The 20,818-nt window shown below is 53.6% G+C and overlaps 1 protein-coding gene across 24 annotated transcripts in view; it reads left to right on the plus strand.

Annotated features, from left to right (window-relative positions):
* srcin1a (SRC kinase signaling inhibitor 1a) overlaps positions 1-20,818 on the plus strand; it is a 685,230-nt gene that overhangs the window by 287,556 nt on the left and 376,856 nt on the right. For 3 of the 24 annotated variants that reach the window (XM_072487479.1, XM_072487477.1, XM_072487484.1), the window contains exon 1: positions 4,066-4,399. The exons of 16 other annotated variants lie outside the window; for them this stretch is intronic. The gene's annotated coding sequence lies outside the window, so the exon portion shown is untranslated. 5 more of the 24 variants (XM_072487480.1, XM_072487485.1, XM_072487481.1 and 2 more) reach the window with 4 other exon arrangements.

Here is a 20,818-nt window from a genome sequence, read left to right on the forward strand (position 1 = left end):
ATCCAAAATTAGAGTTGGTGGATTGGATTCACCCCAAAATGGGGCTATCTCTCCACATTGGCATAGAAACGCTGGCGTTTTTACTCTTGGGTTTCCTGCAGAAAAGATGAGCTGATTCAGTGCCCTGCAGGGGTCCCAGAGTAGTTCACACAGTTTTAGCTGCGGATACGGGCCCCCCCGCAATTCCGGTTTTGAGGTCCCGAGCAAGGTGCACGGCGTCAGCTGCGCCGAGCACCGTGACGGACTCGGACCGCGGGACGCAGGTTAAAAATGTCGAGCCCCCCGATCGGCCCGCGCGCATCAGACAGCCTGGATCTGTCCCCCCCTGCGCCCGGTCCCCATTTCGGCATGAAATTTGGGATTTGTCCGCCCCCCCCCCGCGCCGAACACGATTGGCCCCTCAAGTCTGCTTCTTCATTCGATAAAGTCATGATTGGTCTGATGTGGCGTTGTCCCCACCTACCTGACGGCCAACCCCCCCCCCCCACCCCCCCCCCCCCCCCCACCCCCCCCCCCCCCCCCCCAGACCATAGAACATAGAAAATACAGCACAGAACAGGCCCTTCGGCCCACGATGTTGTGCCGAACCGTTGTCCTAGATTAATGGAATCTAGGGAAATCTTGGAAAGAGCACCCTACATAAACCCATACCTCCACTCTCTCTCAGTAACCACACCTAACCTTTTTGGACACTAAGGGCAATTTATCATGGCCAATCCACCTAACCTGCACATCTTTGGACTGTGGGAGGAAACCGGAGCACCGGAGGAAACCCACGCACACACGGGGGAGAACGTGCAGGACTCCGCACAGACAGTGACCCGAGGCTGGAATTGAACCCGGGGACCCTGGATATGTGAGGCAGCCGTGCTAACCATTGTGCCGCCGTGCCACTTGCCGATGTGACTGAGGTGATACGCACGTAAAGCGAGGGCAAGTGAAGTGACGTGCGTGCTGATCGCTCACAACACTGACTGTCAGAGTCGTGCGCTCCCTCTGCATCCAAAGTGTAAATAATTTTTTGTTTTTGCCATACGAAGTTGATGACAGTTCTATCAATATATAAACGAATTAAGCACTTGTTGTGAAATATTTGGCTTGTATTAAATGTATTTAACCTTATTCCTGGGGTCACGGTGAGTGAAGAAGCCGTGATTCACTCGAGTGGCCCAATGAGATGAAGGGGGGGTTGGGGGGTGGGGGGTTGCCCACTCGTGGGCCCCACCCCTGGGTTGCCCATCACTGTTAAGGCGACTCTAAGAAGATTTGTGATTTCTGTCCAGCTTTGATTTAAAAAAAAACACTTCTTAAAATACCCAGTTGGGGGTTTTATTTTTCTTTGCATCACCTCTGGTTTACTCCTGGGTGTCACTCGCAGCACATCCCAAAGATTAATGTTAATTCCGGGAGACCCCAGGGAGATACCCGGAGAATTGTCAGGAAGTGCTGTCAGCCTGTGTGTCAGGTTGCAGGCTGCACTCTGCTGCTGATATCGATGAGGGGAGGAGAGGGGGGAGAGAGAGAAGGAGGGAGGGGAGAGAGAGGAGGGGGAGAGAGAGGGGGGGGAGAGAGAGGGGGGAGAGAGAGAGGGGGGGGAGAGAGAGAGGGGGGGACAGAGAGGGGGGGGGGACAGAGAGGGGGGGGGGACAGAGAGGGGGGGGGACAGAGAGGGGGGGGGGACAGAGAGGGGGGGAAGAGAGGGGGGGACAGAGAGGGGGGGGACAGAGAGGGGGGGACAGAGAGGGGGGGACAGAGATAGGGGGACAGAGAGAGGGGGGACAGAGGAGAGGGGGACAGAGAGAGGGGGGGAAGAGAGAGGGGGGAAGAGAGAGGGGGGGGAAGAGAGAGGGGGGGGAAGAGAGAGGGGGGGGAAAGAGAGAGGGGGGGAAGAGAGAGGGGGGGGAAGAGAGAGGGGGGGAGAGAGAGGGGGGGAAGAGAGAGGGGGGGGAAGAGAGAGGGGGGGAGAGAGAGGGGGTGGGAGAGAGAGGGGGGGAGAGAGAGGGGGGGGAGAGAGAGGGGGGGGAAGAGGGGAGGGAAGGGGGAAGAGGACGGGGGGGGGGAAAGAGGACGGGGGGGGGAAAAAGAGGACGGGGGGGGGGGGAAAAAGGACGGGGGGGGGGGGGAAAGAGGACGGGGGGGGGGGGGGAAAGGAGGACGGGGGGGGGGGAAAGAGGACGGGGGGGGGGAAAGAGGACGGGGGGGGGGGGAAAGAGGACGGGGGGGGGGGAAAGAGGACGGGGGGGGGGGGAAAGAGGACGGGGGGGGGGAAAGAGGACGGGGGGGGGGGAAGAGGACGGGGGGGGGGAAAGAGGACGGGGGGGGGGGGGAAAGAGGACGGGGGGGGGGGAAAGAGGACGGGGGGGGGGGGAAAGAGGACGGGGGGGGGGGGAAGAGGACGGTGGGGGGCCGGCGGGGGGAAAAGAGGACCGGGGGGGGGGGGGGGAAAGAGGACCGGGGGGGGGGGGGGGAAAGAGGACCGGGGGGGGGGGGGAAAGAGGACCGGGGGGGGGGGGGAAAAGAGGACCGGGGGGGGGGGGGAAAGAGGACCGGGGGGGGGGGGGAAAGAGGACCGGGGGGGGGGGAAAAGAGGACCGGGGGGTGGGAAAAGAAGAGGACGGTGGGGGGGAAAAGAGGACGGGGGGGGAAAAAAAAGAGGACGGGGGGGGGGAAAAAGAGGACGGGGGGGGGGGAAATAAGAGGACGGGGGGGGAAAAAAGAGGACGGGGGGGGGAAAAGAGGACGGGGGGAGGAAGAGGAGGGGGGGGGGGAGGAAAGAGGAGGGGGGGGGAGGAAGAGGAGGGGGGGGGAGGAAGAGGAGGGGGGGGGAGGAAGAGGATGGGGGGGGGAGGAAGAGGACGGGGGGGGGAGGAAGAGGACGGGGGGGGGGGAGGAAGAGGACGGGGGGGGGGAGGAAGAGGACGGGGGGGGGGAGGAAGAGGACGGGGGGGGGGAGGAAGAGGACGGGGGGGAGAGGGGGGGAGAAAAGGGGGAGAGGGGGGGAGAGAAAGGGGGGAGAGGGGGGGAGAAAAGGGGGGAGAAAAGGGGGGGAGAAGAGAGGGGAGAAAAGGGGGGAGAAGAGGAGGGAGAAAAGAGGGGAGGGGGAGAAAAGGGGAGGAAGAGAGGGGGAGAAAAGGGGGGGAGAGGGGGTGGAAAAGGGGGGGAGGGGGGTGAAAAGGGGGGGAGGGGGGAGAAAAGGGGGGGAGGGGGGAGAAAAGGGGGGGAGGGGGGAGAAAAGGGGGGAGGGGGGGGAGAAAGGGGGGGAGGGGGAGAAAAGGGGGGGAGGGGAGAAAAGGGGGGAGGGGGAGAAAAGGGGGGGAGGGGGAGAAAGGGGGGGGAGGGGGAGAAAAGGGGGGGTGGGGGAGAAAAGGGGGGGAGGGGGGAGAAAAGGGGGGAGGGGGGAGGGGGGAGAAAAGGGGGGGAGGGGGGAGAAGAAAGGGGGGGAGGGGGAGAAAAGGGGGGGGAGGGGGAGAAAAGGGGGGGGAGGGGGGTGAGAAAGGGGGGGAGGGGTGAAGGAAAGGGGGGGGAGGGGGGGAGAAAAGGGGGGAGGGGGAGATTAAGGGGGAGGGGGAGAAAAAGGGGGTGGGGGTGAAAAAGGGGGTGGGGAGAAAGGGGGGAGGGGAGAAAAGGGGGGGGAGGGGGGAGAAAAGGGGGGGGAGGGGGGTGAAAAGGGGGGGAGGGGGGAGGAAAAAGGGGGGAGGGGGGAGTAAAGGGGGGGGTGGGGGGAGAAAAGGGGGGGGAGGGGGGTGAAAGGGGGGGGAGGGGGGAGAAAAGGGGGGGAGGGGGGTGGAAAGGGGGGGAGAAAAGGGGGGGAGGGGGGAGAAAAGGGGGGGAGGGGGGAGAAAAGGGGGGGAGGGGGGAGAAAAGGGGGGGAGGGGGAGAAATGGAGGGGGAGAAATGGAGGGGGGAGAAAAGGAGGGGGGGAGAGGTAATGGGGATGAATCACTGAAGGGATTGGCTGGCCAAGGAGCTGTGGCCCTGAATCAGCTGATGGCCAATCCGGCTGCCTCACACTGTGAGAAAGCTCAGTCACTCCTCCTGGCCCAGCCCATCAGTGACGCCACCGGGATTCACCAACTCGCCCACAGAACAGATAAATCCCAGAGTAAATGGGGGAGAAAAGGGAAAGTTGGTCACTCGTTTTGCAGCGGGAAAGAGGACAAAGGAAGAGATGAGTGAGTGAGCAGGAGGTGTGTTTGCAGGCCGGAGTGGAGAGACTGTGGGGTGACAGCAGCAGGAGGTAAATCAGGCTTTGCTGCAAAGGCAACTAAAAGCGCAGAGTGCTGCAGCTCAGCATTGTGCAGTGAAACAGCCCAGTGTGTGTGGAGACAGGTGGAGTGGTGGTAACCATGGAGAGAGCGCACTTCCTTTTTTAGGAATGCAGTGATATCACGTTGCAAAGGTCAGTATTGGGAAAGACGTTTCAGTGGCGAGTTCCCGGGAGCGCTGTCAGGCTGAAATGTAACAGCGAGAAATTAAGTTCACATGTCGGTAGCCCCAGGGGAGGGGACCCCTGTGGCAGAGAGAATGTTTGGGTTGCCACAGCAATCATTGTCACTCAGGTGGATTCCTGTACATAGCTGAGCGGACCTCAGGAGCTTACCTGTTAACCCCAAAATACCTGCTGCTGTCCAGGTAAGTCCAGACTCACCTGAACTTCTTGACCTGTTCGCTGTGCGTTTGACCAGCCCCAGCTCTGTGCAATGACCGCTCCTGTCCAAACTGTTCACTTAACTCCAGCCAGGAATCTCCTGTTCCTCTGGGGTGGGGGGTGTTCCTCTGGGCGACTGTCATCTCATTTAAAGGTGTACAATCATTATTGTTGATTAATAACATCAGCCCCGGGAGTGTGTGCCACCTCAGACAACTCTGGGCAATGGTCCCAGTGATTCTGTGAGCAAACAGGTCAAAGTTCTGACGGTTTTATGTGGTAATCTGAACCCAGAACTTTTCTTACGGTTCAGTAAGTAACAGGTAGCCGGGATAAGTGGCAGGTTGGAATCTAATCCGGGGTGTTTCTGTTACTTATCAGTAGAATGCTGGGTCTCTGATAGTGAGTCACACTTTGGAATCAAATTGAAAAGTTCCAAATACTTATTTATGGAGTAAGTTACAGGCTGGAATCTAATTGAACAATTTGAATGGTCGACATCGATCTATGTGTGGCACAATGCAGAAACAGGAGTTTGTCTGTGTGGAGTTTGCACTTTCTCCTCCAGGGTTTCCTCCAGGTGCTCCGGTTTCCTCCCACAGGCCAAAGGATAGGCGGCTTGGCCAAGAGAAATTGTCCCTTAAGAGTCCAAAATTGTGCAGGTTAGGTGGGGTTGCAGGGATAGGGCGTGGGCCTAGGTGGGGCGCTCTCTGAGGGTCGGGGCAGACTCGATGGGCCGAATGGCCTCCTTCTGCACTATAGGGATTCTGCAGGAATGAATTACAGAGTGAAATCTAATCATTGAGTTCATAAAAGGTTGTAAACCTAGGGTGACATGTGGCGCAGTGGTTAGCACTGGGACTACGGCGCTGAAGACCCGGGTTCGAATCCCAGCCCTGGGTCACTGTCCGTGTGGAGTTTGCACATTCTGCCCATGTTTGTGTGGGTTTCACCCCCACCACACACAGCTGTGCTGTTTAGCTGGATTGGCTAAATTGTCCCTTAATTGGAAAAGAATAATTGGGTACTCTAAATTTATTTAAAAATAAATAAAAGATTGTAAACCAAGAGTTGATGTTTATAACGGTCCTGAATTCTTAAATTCAAATGATTATATATGTATATGTGACATTAACATACACATTTGGCCAATGTAGGGGGAGGGGGAAAGCTGTACAGGGAAACACTTCTGCTGCACCTGGCCCACACAGAGTGGCGAAACCTTGTCTGGCGCAGCTACCTCCCTTTCGCTGCCGCCTTTCCCAACCTTGGGAAACTGGGTTTCCAAATGTACTGTGGGAATCCTGATTGAAATATGTTAATGTACAGTTCACATTGGAATCCTTGGGCATCCTGATATCAGCCGCAATGGCCATGGTCAGGGTGTAATTATGTATTTGCTCTTTAACCTCCTCCATGACCCTCCTGCCTGTCAGTGGCGAGGCTGCGGGAGAAGTAATATTGAGGCTTTAATGCTGGGAGTTCAAGCGGGTTGTTTAAGAATTCCCAAACCACCAGCTCGGTGTTTGTTGGGAATTAACTTGCAATTGATTATGACATGTGCTGTGTTTGCTATGCACACAAAAACGAGAACCTGGGTCTCTTTGACACAGGGTATAAAGAGTCCTGCAGCCTTTGCAGCATTTACGAAAAATAATTGTAATGTTCTGACTAAATCCTGCTGTTCCTGTCACCTTGGTTGGTGTAATATTCAAAGAGCGAAGTCAGTTATTACTAGGAGTTGGCAGTTGCTTTGTCCAGGGGATGTTTTGGAAAAATGCCCTTTCGTGCGGCGAGTCTTAAAGATTGTAGCAGAGTTTGTCACACAACAGAAAGTTCATGCCTGATGTCTATAGTGCCATTGGAAGGAAGGGCCAGTGTCATGGAAGCCTCCCGTGTATGTTGGGAAACATTTCCTGTTTACATTACTTTAAAAAGGGATCTTGAGAAAGTGGTTAGCACTGCAGCCTCACGGCGCCAAGGTCCCAGGTTCGATCCCGGCCCTCGGTCACTGTCCGTGTGGAGTTTGCACGTTCTCCCCGTGTCTGCGTGGGTTTCACCCCCCACAACCCGAAGGTGTGCAGGGTAGGTGGATTGGCCCTTAATTGGAAAAAATGAATTGGATACTCTAAATTTATTTTTAAAAAGGGATCTTGCCTTAATTATCTTATTAAAGAGTTAGTCAGTCTGCCATTGATTTTGAGGAAAGAGGTTATATTTTGGGTGTTCTTCAATAACATAAATGAAACACTCAGGGACTTGACCGAGCCGATGCTGGGAGGATGTTTCCTCTGGTTGGGGTATCTAGAACCAGGGGTCACAGTCGCAGAGTAAGAGATCCACCAGTTTAGGACTGAATTGAGGAGACATTTCTTCATTCTTCACTGCGAATCTTTGAAATTCTTTACCCAGAGTGCCATTGAATATATTCCGAGATTGACAAATATTTGGATGTCAAAGGAACCTGGGGATATGGGGATAGTGCAGGAAGATAGGAAATCTGCCATGATCTCATCGATTGGTAGGAGCCCACGCCTGCTCCTATTTATTATGTCCTTATCTAATACAAGGCTGAGAAAGTTGTGGTCAAATTTTACAGGGCTTCGATCGGACTACATCTTGAGTACTATGTTCACAAATGTCGCCAAGACCCTAGGGAGTCACTCCAGATTGGAGAGAGAATGCAGAGATGGTGCAGGAGTTTGATGTCCAGTGCTAAAGATTCAGTCGAAAGATTGGCGAACTTTGGACATTACTAAATTGAAAGGAGTTGTCCGAAAGGTGATATTAGGAATGATGTGAAATTAAGGACTGGAAAAGGTACGTCTGAAATATTTCTGTGAACTAAGTTGGAAGGTTGAAACGAACAATAGTTCAAACTAGCAAAAGACAAATTAAGGACTGATAATCAGCAAGTCCTTATTCACACGGAGAGTAAACTATGCAGGAAGTAGATTTCCCGTAACAGCCTCCCCGAACAGGCGCCGGAATGTGGCGACTAGGGGCTTTTCACAGTAACTTCATTTGAAGCCTACTTGTGACAATAAGCGATTTTAAGTTTTAAGATACAATAGTATAGCTGAAATCCCTGGAGTCATTTAAGAGTTGTTTGGATGCTGCAGTGCTGGGATTTGAAGGAATTTTGGGGATGGATGCATGAAGGTGGACCTAATGATCTTCCTTGTGTGTAATGGACTCGAGGCCCACTGAGGTCTTTAGATCGACCCCTCCCCACCAACAACTCCACCAGCTGACTCCACTTCTGACATTCCAAATATGTTTAAGTTGAGCACTTAGAGCATTAACAGAGGAACTGAGTTTCAGAAATTCCAGAATCCCTCAGCATGAGGAAGCAACCAATTTACAATTAATGAGGCAACTGGGTCACTCATTGCATTTTGTGGCGTGTTCATTCACTTGGAGTAGTGAAAGGAGGAATTGTGAAGAAGTCGATCGATGTTATGATCGCAGCTTTGCAGGTTCTGTTAGGGTTGCTGAGTTCAATAGTTTTCCCCGTGTGTATTCACTTGTGGGTTGTGATCTGTATCTCCAGCTCTTTCACAAACAAAAAGAGGACTTGCATTTATCTAGTGCCTTTCATGATGAGTGCTGGGTTGATTCACTCAGTTGGCTAGTGTGTAACGCAGAATAATGCCAACGTTATGGGTTCAGACCCCGGACTGGTGGTTCACAGAGGCCTGACCTCCTCATCTTACCTCACAGCTGTGGTGTGGTTACCCTCTAACCACATATAGGGTGCGATTCAACCAGAAAAAAAATCTATGTCCAGTTTTGGGCACGTTAACCACGGCTGCAACATCGAGAAACACTTGGCTATGCAACGGCCCTGCTGGGTTTTTTTTTCGGCCTCAAGGTGTTTCTTTCCGCTGAGGCCGCACTCGGAGTAATTTCCTATTGAAGCTCAGCAGCAGGAAAGGCTCCTCGTAGATTGGGCGCCATTTTGGAAGGCTGACCCCATTTCCCCCCCCCCCCCCCCCCATCTCATTCAGCCCCTCCTCCCCATTATGCTTGACCCCTCCTCCTCCCCACAAATCCCGGGGAGGCTGCGGGGAACACCCCCTCAACCATTAGGCCCCCACCCCGGGCATGACCCTTGGCAGTGTTAACCTGGCATCTGGGCACCCTGTTACCCAGGCAGTGCCCAAATGGCACTGCCAGGATGCCTGGGTGGCAGAGGGAGTGCCAGGATGCCACCACACCCTGTCCCCGACCACTTAGGGTCTCCATTGACTTGGTCCCCCCCTCCCCCAAAGGGAACATTATGACTGGTCCATGTTTGTGGAAACCAGTACTAAACAACACCCTGGTGAGGCCCCCCATGCATGGCCGTTAAATCCCAGACCTCCCACGAGATTCAATGGCCTCATCCTGACATCGAGTCGGGCGCTACGAGGCCGCTGAATATCGCTTTTGTGAGAGCCACGAAGAATCCAACTGGTTCCAAACTGGCCAGCTTTATTTATACAGGGAGTCTGCTAATAATTTCTCCGCCCCCCCCCTCATTGGGGAAGCTCCCACAGGATTGTGGGATTGTCATTAGTCCCCAGCCAATGGTAAGCAGGCAGGTTATAACAATCGCCCTTGGCCAATTGACTTGGTCCTGTGTGAACCTAGACTGCAGGATGTTCCAAAACACTTCACATCCAATGGAGTGCTTTGTGAAGTGTATTCGTTATTGTAATATTGTAAACATGGTGGTATTTGTGTAGAACAAGGTTCCACAATCCGATATTAGATAACCTGATGACCAGCAGGGTCAGCTGAAGGATAAACATTCGGCAGGACCACAGGATGTGCAAACTCCACACGGACAGTGACCTGGGGCCGGGATCGAAGGCTGTGAGGCAGGAGTGCTAGCCACTGCGCACCCATGCCGCCCTCGTGTCCTGGGAATTTTTAAATTAAACACCTATGGGGAACGATGCACTCCGCTTTTAACATTGATTTGCTTATGGCCAGATCGGCATTTACTGCTCATCCCTACCTGACCTTGAAGGTGGTGATCTGCCGCCTTGAACCGCTGCCATCCCTGTGGTGTAGGTACACCCACAGTGCTGCTAGGGAGGGAGTTCCAGGGTTTCGAGCCAGCTTCCTCCAAAAGGCAGCAGCTGAAGCAGTGCTGCACTCCCTCAGTGGGTGTGGCCGCTCTGCGTTTTGTGCTCGCGTCTCTGGATTGCGACGTGAACTGACGATCTTCGGACTCAACAAACATCTCTTGTGCTCGTGAACTCTATTTTAATAAGAGAGAAAAATAAATTCAAAGGGAAATTGAGGTGTGAAGTATTTGCCATGCATTGGCACTGCCAATGGTCTTCCCAGAATTTAATAGCACCGCTGCAGAGATTCTTCTAAATACACTATCACGGCAAAACAGCATGGGCGCGATTCTCCGATCGCGGGACAGAGTGTCCACGCCGTTGTGAATGCAGTCGCGTTTCACGACGGCGTGAAACGGGCGGGGGCATTAGCGATTCTGGTCCGCACGGGGCCTGCACAGTGCTGGAGCGGTTCACACTGCTCCAGCCCCACTTCCTGGCGGCACTGGGGGCGGCGCCAACCCACGCATGCGCAGTGGCGACGCGCCCGCATGCGCAGTGGCGACGTGCCCGCATGCACGGTGGCTTTACGGAACGCGCCGGCCCCGACGCAACATGGCGCAGGGGTTCTGGGGCCGGACGTGCAACAAAGTAGGCCCGGGGGGGGGGAGGCCGGCCCTCCGATCGGTGGGCCTTGATCGTGGGCCAGACCCCATCGGACCCCCCGCCCCCGGGGACGGAGGCCGCCCCCCCCCCCGACCCTTCGCGCAGACTTCCCGCCGGCAGCGACCAGGTGTGGACGGCGCCGGCGGGACTCTGCTTTTTCCGCGCGGCCGCTCGGCCCATCTGGGCCGAAGACTCGGCGGCAGCGGCCCGCGACCGGCGCCGCGCCAAATGCGGCGGTGCAAATGGCACCTCGGAGAATCGCGCACAGGCGTCGGGGCACGGTTGCGCCGCTGCTCTGGCTCGGCGCGCCCCATGTGTCCAGGAGCATGGACCACGTGTCTAGACTATTGGCAGCCGTGCCTTCAGCTGCCTTGGCCTAAGTCCTATCATTCCTTCCCGAAACCTCTCCACTTCTCTCGCTTTAAGGGCCTCCTTATAACTCTCGGACTTTAATTGAACTTTTACTCACCTCTCCGATCTCTCCTTCCCTTCTGCATCATTTTTATATTGTCAAATAGCACTCTTACAAATCACCCATGGAAAACCTAAGGTTTTCTGCCTTAAGCACAATATAAATGCAAACATTTGTTGTGAGAATAGATTGCAATGCAGCCTGCCACCAGGGTTTACCTCTTGTCAAACTGTGCTCTGGTGAAGGTTCAATGGAGTTGTGGGTGATTACATGGTATCAGGCTGTTTGCCCAGGTTTCTGTCCGTTGTTCCTGACTCTGTGTAATCTGCCCTGCAGTATAAACTCGGTAGACAGTGTGTTTTATATTGTTGTTGGTTACTAATTATCCAGCATGAACTGTTGAAAGGAAGGACCACTTTTATTTTATGGTTTTAAGAAGTTACACGTTCAGCAGTTTACTAAGTCCCAATGATGTACAATCTTCATAATTCAACAAAGACTATTTTGTAGCTCAATGCCTCCAGTCTGGAGCAACTTGTTTCATTGCTAAGACTGCAATGTGTTGTTAATGTTGTGTTAGTGATACACTCCATTATTGATGTGACAATTGGCCACCAGGTTAGAGTGTTATTAACTATTTCAATGCAAGGCTGGGGGTTAGCTCTATTTGGAGTTGCGGAAGAGCCGGGAGTGCAGGAGGCGAAAGAGGCCGACGTTGTGGCCTTTGGGGCCCTAGTAGCCCGGCGCAGGATCCTACTCATGTGGAAGGAGGCGAAACCCCCCGGACTGGAGGCCTGGGTAAATGATATGGCGGGGTTCATTAAACTGGAGCAGATAAAGTTTGCCCTGAGAGCATCGGCTCAAGGGTTCACCAGGCGGTGGCAGCCATTTCTCGACTACCTAGGGGAACGTTAGAGGGAAGTCAGATGACCAGCAGCAGCAACCCAGGGGGAGGGTGGGCGGGGGGGGGGGGGGGGGGGGGGGGGGGTTTAGTTTAGGTCAAAGATAAAGGGGTTTTGTTACTTGTGTATTGTTTAAAATTTCTGTATTGTTATTGTTGCGTTTGCTTTGTAAGAGGGGAAAAATTGTTGTTTGGGAAAAAATTTTCAATAAAACATTTATAAAAAAAAAAAAAAAATTATTTCAATGCACGCCTGCTTGTCCTCCTATAATCTACCCTCCATAAACTTGAGGTCATGCAAAATGCTGCTTCCTGTGTTCTAGCGCACTGCAAATCCTGTTCCTCTTTCAGTTCTGTGCCCACTGACCTATTCTGACCCCCAGTCTTGAATTTAAAATTCTCCCATCCTTCTTTTCAAAGCCTTCCATTGCTTGCCTCGCCCTATCTCTGTAATCCTTACCTCTCCCTATCCCTGTGATCCTTGCCTCTCCCTATCCCTGTGATCCTTGCCTCTCCCTATCCCTGTGATCCTTGCCTCTCCCTATCCCTGTGATCCTTGCCTCGCCCTAGCCCTGTAATCCTTGCCTCCTTTCAGTTGCCTGGGCCTCGAGCTCAGGAATGCCCTCCCTAATCCCCTCCACCTCATTTGTTTTCCTCCATCAAAGCACTTATTAAAAACTATCACTTGACTAAGCTTTTGGTCACCTGACCCACTATCTCCTTCTAGACCCCGTGTCATATTTTGTTTTATGATTTCATAGAATTTACAGTGCAGAAGGAGGCCATTCGGCCCATCGAGTCTGCACCGGCTCTTGGAAAGAGCACCCTACCCAAGGTCAACACCTCCACCCTATCCCCATAACCCAGTAACCCCACCCAACACTAAGGGCAATTTTGGACACCCAAGGGCAATTTATCATGGCCAATCCACCTAACCTGCACATCTTTGGACTGTGGGAGGAAACCGGAACACCCGGAGGAAACCCACGCACACACTGGGAGGATGTACAGTCTCCGCACAAGACGATGACCCAAGCCAGGAATCGAACCTGGGACCTTAGAGCTGTGAAGCGATTGTGCTATCCACAATGCTACCGTGCTGCGCCAATACGCCAGTGAAGTTTCTTTGGGATGTTTTATTACATTAAAGATGCTATATAAATATAAGCATCCTATCTGGTTACATCACAGCCTGGTATGGCAACTGCTCAGCCCAACACCGTAAGAAACTACAGAGAGTTATGAACACAGCCCAGTCCATCACACGAACCCACCTCCCATCCATTAACTCTGTCTACACCTCCCGCTGTCTTGGGAAAGTGGGCAGCATAAATTTTTAAAATAAATTTAGAGTATCCAATTATTTTTTTCCAATTAACGGGCGATTTAGCGTGGCCAACCTATCTAACATGCATATCGTTGGGTTGTGGGGGTGAAACCCACGCAGACACAGGAAGAATGTGCGAACTCCACATGGACAGTGACCCAGGGCCGAGGTCGAACCTGGGTCCTCAGCGCCGTAGGCAGCAGTGCTAACCACTGCGCCAGAGAGTAGCCCCAAGCAGGCAGTATAATCAAAGACCCCTCCTACCTGGGTTATTCACTCTTCCAACCTCTTCCATCGGGTAGAAGATACAAAAATCTGAGATCACGCACTAACAGATTCAAAAACAGCTTTTTCCCCCACAGTTGTTAATAATAATCTTTATTAGTATCACAAGTAGGCTTACATTAACACTGCAATGCTGTGAAAATCCCCTAGTCGTCACATTCCAGCGCCTATTCGGGTACAATGAGGGAGAATTCAGAATGTTCAATTCACCTAACACGCAGGTCTCTCGGGACTTAGGAGGAAACCGGAGCACCCGGAGGAAACCCACACAGACACGGGGAGAACGTGTAAACTCCGCACAGACAGTGACCCTCGCCGGGAATTGAACCTGGGACCCTGGCGCAGTGAAGCAACAGTGCTAACCAGTGTGCTCCCATGCTGCCAGACTACTGTTATCAGACTCCTGAATGACCCGATTATGGACTGAACTGCTCTCACTATGCATCTTCTCTACTGAGTAGCACAATACTCCATTTGCTTCACCCGATGTCCATGTATTTACGTTGGGCGGGATTCTCTCAGCCCGTGGCCGGAGAATCCCCATGACCGGCGCGAATCGCGCAATGCTGCCCCAACACTGGCACACGATTCTCCGCAGAGTGAAGATTCGGCGCCATTGGGGCCGGTGTGGTTGGCACGGCTCTACGCGGCTGGCCCGCCGATTCTCGGCACGGGATGGGCCGAGCGGCCGTCGTAAAAAAGCTGAGTCCCGCCGGCGCTGTCCACACCTACTCTCAGCCGGCGGGAACTCGGCGTGGAAGGGTCGGGGGGCGGCCTGTTGGGGAGGGGGGGCCCACCCCGGGGGGGCCTCCGATGTGGCCTGGCCCGCGATCGGGGGCCCACCGATCGGCAGGCCGGACTCTGTGGCTGGGGGCCTCCTTTCTTCCGTGCCGGCCCCTGTAGTCGTGCGCCATGTTGCGTCGGGGCAGGCACGTTGAAGGAAGCCACTGCACAGGCGTGCGTTGGTGCCGCTGCGCATGCGCGGATCCCACAGCGCCCAGCCGACGGCGGGACCAGCAGCTGGAGCGGCGTGGGTCGCTCCAGTGCCGTGCGGGCCCTCTGTAGGGGCCAGAATTGCTGATCCTGAGGCCGCGTTGATGCTGTCAACAAACGCGACGGCGTTTCTGACGGCGTCAACGCTTAGCCTCAAGATCACAAAATCCCGCCCGTTATATATATATCGTATGTCGTACGTTTTTCACGTATGGAATGATCTGCCGGTGTACGCAGAATAATACTTTTCACTGTACCGATATTGTGTTGATTAAGAGTTACGCTGTGAGTTGTGAATCTCCAGAACATGCTGGATGATTTACCCTGTAACAGCACCTCCGGTTCCTCGGTATTTTTAACAATCTGCTGGATTTTACATTAATTGCCCATTTGGCAGGAAGTTAGGGCTTGTACACAACAGCACAGATACAATTTTAATGGTGGGTTACTTGATAATAATTGTCAATCTCATTTTCCGGAACAGAAAGGGAAGTAATTCAAATGTTGAGTTTCATTCCCGCAGAGACTAAATTCTTCGGGGTTTAAAATATTTTTTTTCTTGCTGTACCTTTCTCCTTCGCCTCTCTTTATTTATTTTGCTTTCTCTTTTTGATTTGACAATAATTCACCCCCATTTCCTTCTCCGTTGTTCTGATTCCTTCTCTGCCCTCAGTTATAAGCGGACAGACGTGTTCGCTAAGTTCCCCAGATTCTCTGTCGCCCTCGCTCTGCTATCAGCTCTCACTCTGAGCAAGTTGCTGAACAGATATTTTTAGAGCAGAAGGGTGGAGGAAGAGGCTCAACAGAACAGTACGTGATGTCCAATTCCGACAAGATCTGGCTTGTTATTGCACAGGAGACTGGTACGAAGAGAATCTTCCAATTTTGAAACCCAGCAGAACTGCCGTAATAACAGCTGTTAGCATCGCTGAAACCTTGAGACTGAGATCACTTATCAAAGAGAATGGGATGGATTGAAGTCCACTGAAACACACAGAGGGCTTTGCTTATTTTTAAAAGTCCGGCTCATTAATATCTCCAATCTAAAGGGGTGGAGCTCCCTTATCTAATTTTAAATGGAGTCATTTTGGTTTAAATAAAACCCTTCTCTTTAACTTGCTGTCAATAGTCAGATTATTGGAGTCTCTATTAGTTCAATGACCCTCTCCTGACAGTAATCCGTCTCCAGGAGACTACATTGCTGCTTACTGCACTGTCAGCAAGGCCATTCCAGAGTCATTTCCTGTTTGGATCGAGTGACCTCCTGACCTTTGTGCAGTTTTGGATTACTGGGGGAGGGCGGGGGGGGGGGGGGGGGGGGGGGGTAATAACCGCCACGGGGAGGCCATTATTGATTTCCCCGCGGGACCCGTGGAGTATGAGATTTCCAAATGAGGGGCAGAGGCCTCCCGCCTGGGGGCTTGTTATGCGCTAACATAAAAGCCGGCCCAAAACCAGGCCTGGTGTGGTTTGCCCTCCCAGCTAGGATTGTACTGTTGGCGATATGCTGTGTTGTGCAGACCTTTGTAAAGAATGTAAATAAAGCTAGGTTTGTTTACCGCCAGCCTCCTCTGAGTCATTAAAGGGGGAAAAAAGAAATTGATCCTGATTGTAGGTGCGGCACTTCCACAATCATGGAGCGGTATTTTGTTTGTTGTCCGAGAGGGTTTTTTTTTTTTTTAGCCCATAAATTGGGATGATTCAGTGGTTCCTGTCTCCCAACCTTATCAATAATATTTCATTGAATCTTATCGTTAAGATGATTCCCCTTTACGGGGCGATGGAGAGGCGCCATCGAAAGATTTTCCCAGACTTAGTGGGCTGGATTTTTCATCCCAAAGTGAGTAGCGCGAAGGTTCCTGACCTGGCTCGTCCACCTTGAGAGAAAGTGTCCGCAAATACAGGATTTTCATTCTCGGAGGAGCAGGCGCAAACTGCAGTCCGGCAAGTCGACTCAGCAGACAGTTTTGGAGGCAGCCACAGGGGCTGCTGGGGGCGGGGGGTGGGGGTGGGGGGGGGACTGTTTAAAAGGCCCGACTCTGTGCTGTGGGACTTTGTCAGAGTAAAAACAAAAACAAGAGTCTCACCCCTCATACCCCATACACACTCCCTATACCACATCAATGCCACCTTATGTCCTCCGCCCCTCATGCCAAGCTATGGTACACACAGGCCCATTCACCCACCGTACACTGTATAGAACCAATTAACCCTCTTGTGACAATAGGATGTGTTTTAAAGACAGCTTCACAAAACAGTCATTTACTGAGAACTTCCAGCTTTCTTAAAATAAACCATTATGCTACCTGAAACATCCAGACCCATTAAAGTATCAATAGCAGAAACTAGGAGCACTTGAAAGCTCATTTTCTTGTGTGAATAAACATTGTGAAATTGACAGCATTGGTCAGAGAGCAGAGCTATTAATCTAGCAATGTTTTCCCTGGGGATCTTGGGCGGGATTCTCCGAACCCCCGCCAGGTCGGAGAATCGCCGGGGGGGCGGCGTGAATCCCCCACCCGCTGGCTGCCGAATTCTCCGGCGCCGGGGATTTGGCGGGGCTGGGAATCGCGCAGTGCCGGTCGGCGGCAGCTAACTGCGGCCCTCCTGGGGATTCTCTGGCCTGAATGGCCGCCCGTTTTTGGCCGGTCCCGCCGGCGTATGTTACGACAGGTACTTACCGGCGGGATCTGGCCCCGGGGGGTGCCCCCATGGTGGGCTGGCCCGCGGTTGGAGCCCACCGATCCTGCGGGCGGGCCTGTGCCGTGAAGGCACTCTATTCCTCCGCGCCGGCTGGTGTACCGGTCTGCGATGGCCAGCGCAGATGAACCCCCACCCCTGCGCATGCGCTGGGATGACGCCAGCACACGCTGGCGCTCCTGCACATGCACCAACTCGCGCCGGCCGGCGGAGGCCCTTCCTCGCCGGCTGGTGCGGCGCCAAACACTCTGGCGCCAGCCTAGCCCCTGAAGGTGCAGAGGCCCGACGCCGGATTGGTTCTCGCCACTCCTTCACGCTGGAGTTGCCGCCCCGCCGGTTTCCGAAGAATCCCGGCCCAGGCGTTTCAGTGCTATAATAGAGGAGTGGGCTGTCAGCCAAGAATACATAATGAGGCTTTGAGAGCCCAGAAATCCATTGGAGTATTGAAACAGTCGGGGCATGCCTTGGTGTGGGAGGCATGAGGGTCCATAGGGGGCGGGGTGCATGCGGAAACATGAACAGGATCTTTTGAACTCCACCTTTAACGGTACTTTCATGCAGACTATGGATTGTGATACCTCTGAGGGGCCATGAATCACAACCCTTTGAAAGTTTGGCCCGAGTGACAAAAAGGCTGGGTGGGGTTACTGGGTTACGAGGATAGGGTGGGAGGTGTGGTGTCTTCTTTTCAAGGGCAGCTGCAGACTCGATGGGCCGAATGGCCTCCTTCTGCACTGTAAATTCTATGACTCCATGAAAACTGCAGAGGACCAGTGTGCGCTTATTTTCACATTTGAGTCGGCCAGGTCAGGGGTGCAATGTGTGGGCTCCGAACCTGAACCAGCCTATATGCTCAACACGTACTCCCGAAAATTGGAAACACCGGGACTGGGGTTGGAAGTGCCGTAATCGGAACCTGCCAACGTTTTGAAAGGGCTCCCGAGTCATCCCAACTTGACAAAAATCCAGCCCAGTAACTTTGAGCTTGACTCAGGTGCAGAACGTGACTCAGTGTGATGGCAAATTAACTGTGCATTTTGCACGTCCTCAGATTGTACTGTGGGTCACAGAGGGAGGATTCCAGCTGTAACCATCGACCTCTCAGTGCTCTGCAGGAGCTGTCCCTGTTTATGACTCTGAGTGCAGAGTGAGCTAATGTTGGACAGCTGAATGGGGCCAGTCTTGTGGCATTGAGGGTGGGGTACAGAGCGGGTGGGAGAAGGAATGAGTGACTGTCTGAGATTTGCTTCACTCTAACTGAGCAAATGAGTGAACTAGGAACAAGTATATGATGTGAGGAATTGAAATGTAGATTCAGAAAGAATGTTCCCGATGATGCGCGAGTCCAGAACTCGGGGTCATAGTTTGAGGATAAGGGGTAAACCTTTAGGACTGAGGTGAGGCGAAATTTCTCCACCCAGAGAGTGGTGAATCTGTGGAATTCACTATCACAGAAAGTAGTTGAAGCCAAAACGTTGTGTAATTTCAAGAAGGAATTGTGGGCAGCACGGTAGCACAGTGGTTAGCACTGTGGCTTCACAGCACCAGGGTCCCAGGTTTGATTCCCGCTTGGGTCACTGTCTGCACGGAGTCTGCACGTTCTCCCCGTGTCTGCGTGGGTTTCCTCCGGGTGCTCCGGTTTCCTCCCACAGTCCAAAGATGTGCAGGTTAGGTGGATTGGCCACGATAAATTGCCCTTGGGTTAGATGGGGTTGCAGGGTTACGGGGATAGGGTGGAGGTGTGGGGTTAAGTAGGGTGCTCTTTCCAAGAGCCGGTGCAGACTCGAGGGGCCGAATGGCCTCCTTCTGCACTGTAAATTCTTTGAATTAGATATAGCTCTTGCGGCTAAAGGGATCAGGGGATCCCCTTGGGGGGAGAGGGGCGGGGTCAGGGTATTGAACTTGATGAGCAGCCATGATCATAATGAACGGTGGAGCAGGCTCGATGGGCCGAATGGCCTCCTCCTGCTTCTACTTTCTACGATGTGGTTTTCCTTTGCCATTTTCCTCTTAAAGGGGAAACCTTTGACTTCCACTCCCCTAAAGAATTCCCATGATCTCTCATATCCCTCTGATATTTGTAACTGTCTCTCACACCTTTGGCCTTTACCTCCCTGCCCTTGAAATCTATCTCCTTGACGGTGCCTTTGGTTTCTCCCCCAAACAGTAAATGGCAATACCAATGTGGATGCGGAGTTGCTGATCCAGCCAAGTGCTCACCGCTACAATTGCAAATAGCGCGTCATTTCTGTCCTCCCCCAAAAAACATCTCACAACTGAAATGCTGTGTGTTCCCCAGCCCACCCCTCCATTCTCCTTGTTCCCAGCTCATTGATCTCCTCATCCTCTGAACACCACTTGAACATGATTCAACAACGGGCATTCTGAGTAAATACAAGTTCCTGCTTGTGTTGCTATCGTAATCATGACATCATGTACTGACGGTGCAATCATGCATTTGATGATGTACAATAGCTATTACACACACACACACACACACGTTTCAGTGTTTGGAAATGTTTTCCGGGGAATAAAGTAATGACCCGCTGCTCCCACCTGTATCCGCTGCTCCAAGCGTTCAGTAATATGACAGATTGTTGCTCTCATTATTTACTGATTCAGAGAATCTGCTGACGTTTCCTTACTGTCGCAGCTGTGGTTTGTGTCTCTGGAATCTGTGCTGATATGCCTGTAGATAATATTCGGTGTGTGTAGCAGTGTGACCTCCCACCAGCAGGTGGGGCGGGATTCTCCGCAATCGGCGCGATGTCCGCCGACCGGCGCCAAAAACGGCGCAAATCAGTCCGGCATCGCGCCGCCCCAAAGGTGCGGAATTCTCTGCCTCCTTGAGGGGCCGAGCCCTCACCTTGAGGGGCTAGGCCCGAGCCGGACTGATTTCCGCCCCGCCAGCTGGCGCGGAAATGACTTCGCCGGGCGATGCATGCGCGGGAGCGTCAGTGGCCGCTCGTGGCATCCCCGCGCATGCGCAGTGGAGGGGGTCTCTTCCGCCTCCGCCATAGTGGAGACCATGGCGAAGGCGGAAGGAAAAGAGTGACCCCACGGCACAGGCCCGCCCGCGGATTGGTGGGCCCCGATCGCGGGCCAGGCCACCGTGGGGGCACCCCCAGGGCCAGATCGCCCCGCGCGCCCCCCCAGGACCCCAGAGCCCGCCCGCGCCGCCTTGTCCCGCCGTAAAGGTGGTTCAATCCACGCCGGCTGGCGTGGGTTGACAGCGGCGGGACTTCGGCCCATCGCGGACCGGAGAATCGCCGGGGGTGGGCCCGCCGACCGGTGCGATTTCCGCCGACCGGCAGGGCGCGGTTCCTGCCCCCACCGAATCTCCGGTAGCGGAGAATTCGGGACACGGCGGGGGCGGTATTCACGCCGGCCCCCGGCGATTCTCCGACCCGGAGGGGGGGTCGGAGAATCGCGCCCCTGGCATCAGATATAAGTCAGGGCAGATCCGCTGATCCTCAGAAGGTTGTAAGATGTACATGAGGACAGTCGTGCACAGGGGTAACTCCAGGGGAGTCTAAAGAAACTCCAGGATAACTTGCTTTGTATCAGATCATTACCTTGTGTATACATCAATAAAAATCCTGGTTTGAACAAGTCACCAGCAGTTCTGTAGATTCCTTGCGAGACAATGAACTCCAAACACAACAGAATGGCTCGGTATTGTGAGTAGGTGGTTGGTGCTGGAGGGGATCTGGTTCTGGGACACAGTGGGAAATTTGAGGTTCTCCTGGCTAATGTCTTGGATCCGCCCCTCCCAGGAGGTAACACCTGCTCACCCTAACCCAAACATCCCTTGCATCAAGCATTTCGA

Source organism: Scyliorhinus torazame, chromosome 21, assembly GCF_047496885.1.
Source record: "Scyliorhinus torazame isolate Kashiwa2021f chromosome 21, sScyTor2.1, whole genome shotgun sequence".
In the NCBI taxonomy this organism is placed as follows: domain Eukaryota; kingdom Metazoa; phylum Chordata; class Chondrichthyes; order Carcharhiniformes; family Scyliorhinidae; genus Scyliorhinus; species Scyliorhinus torazame.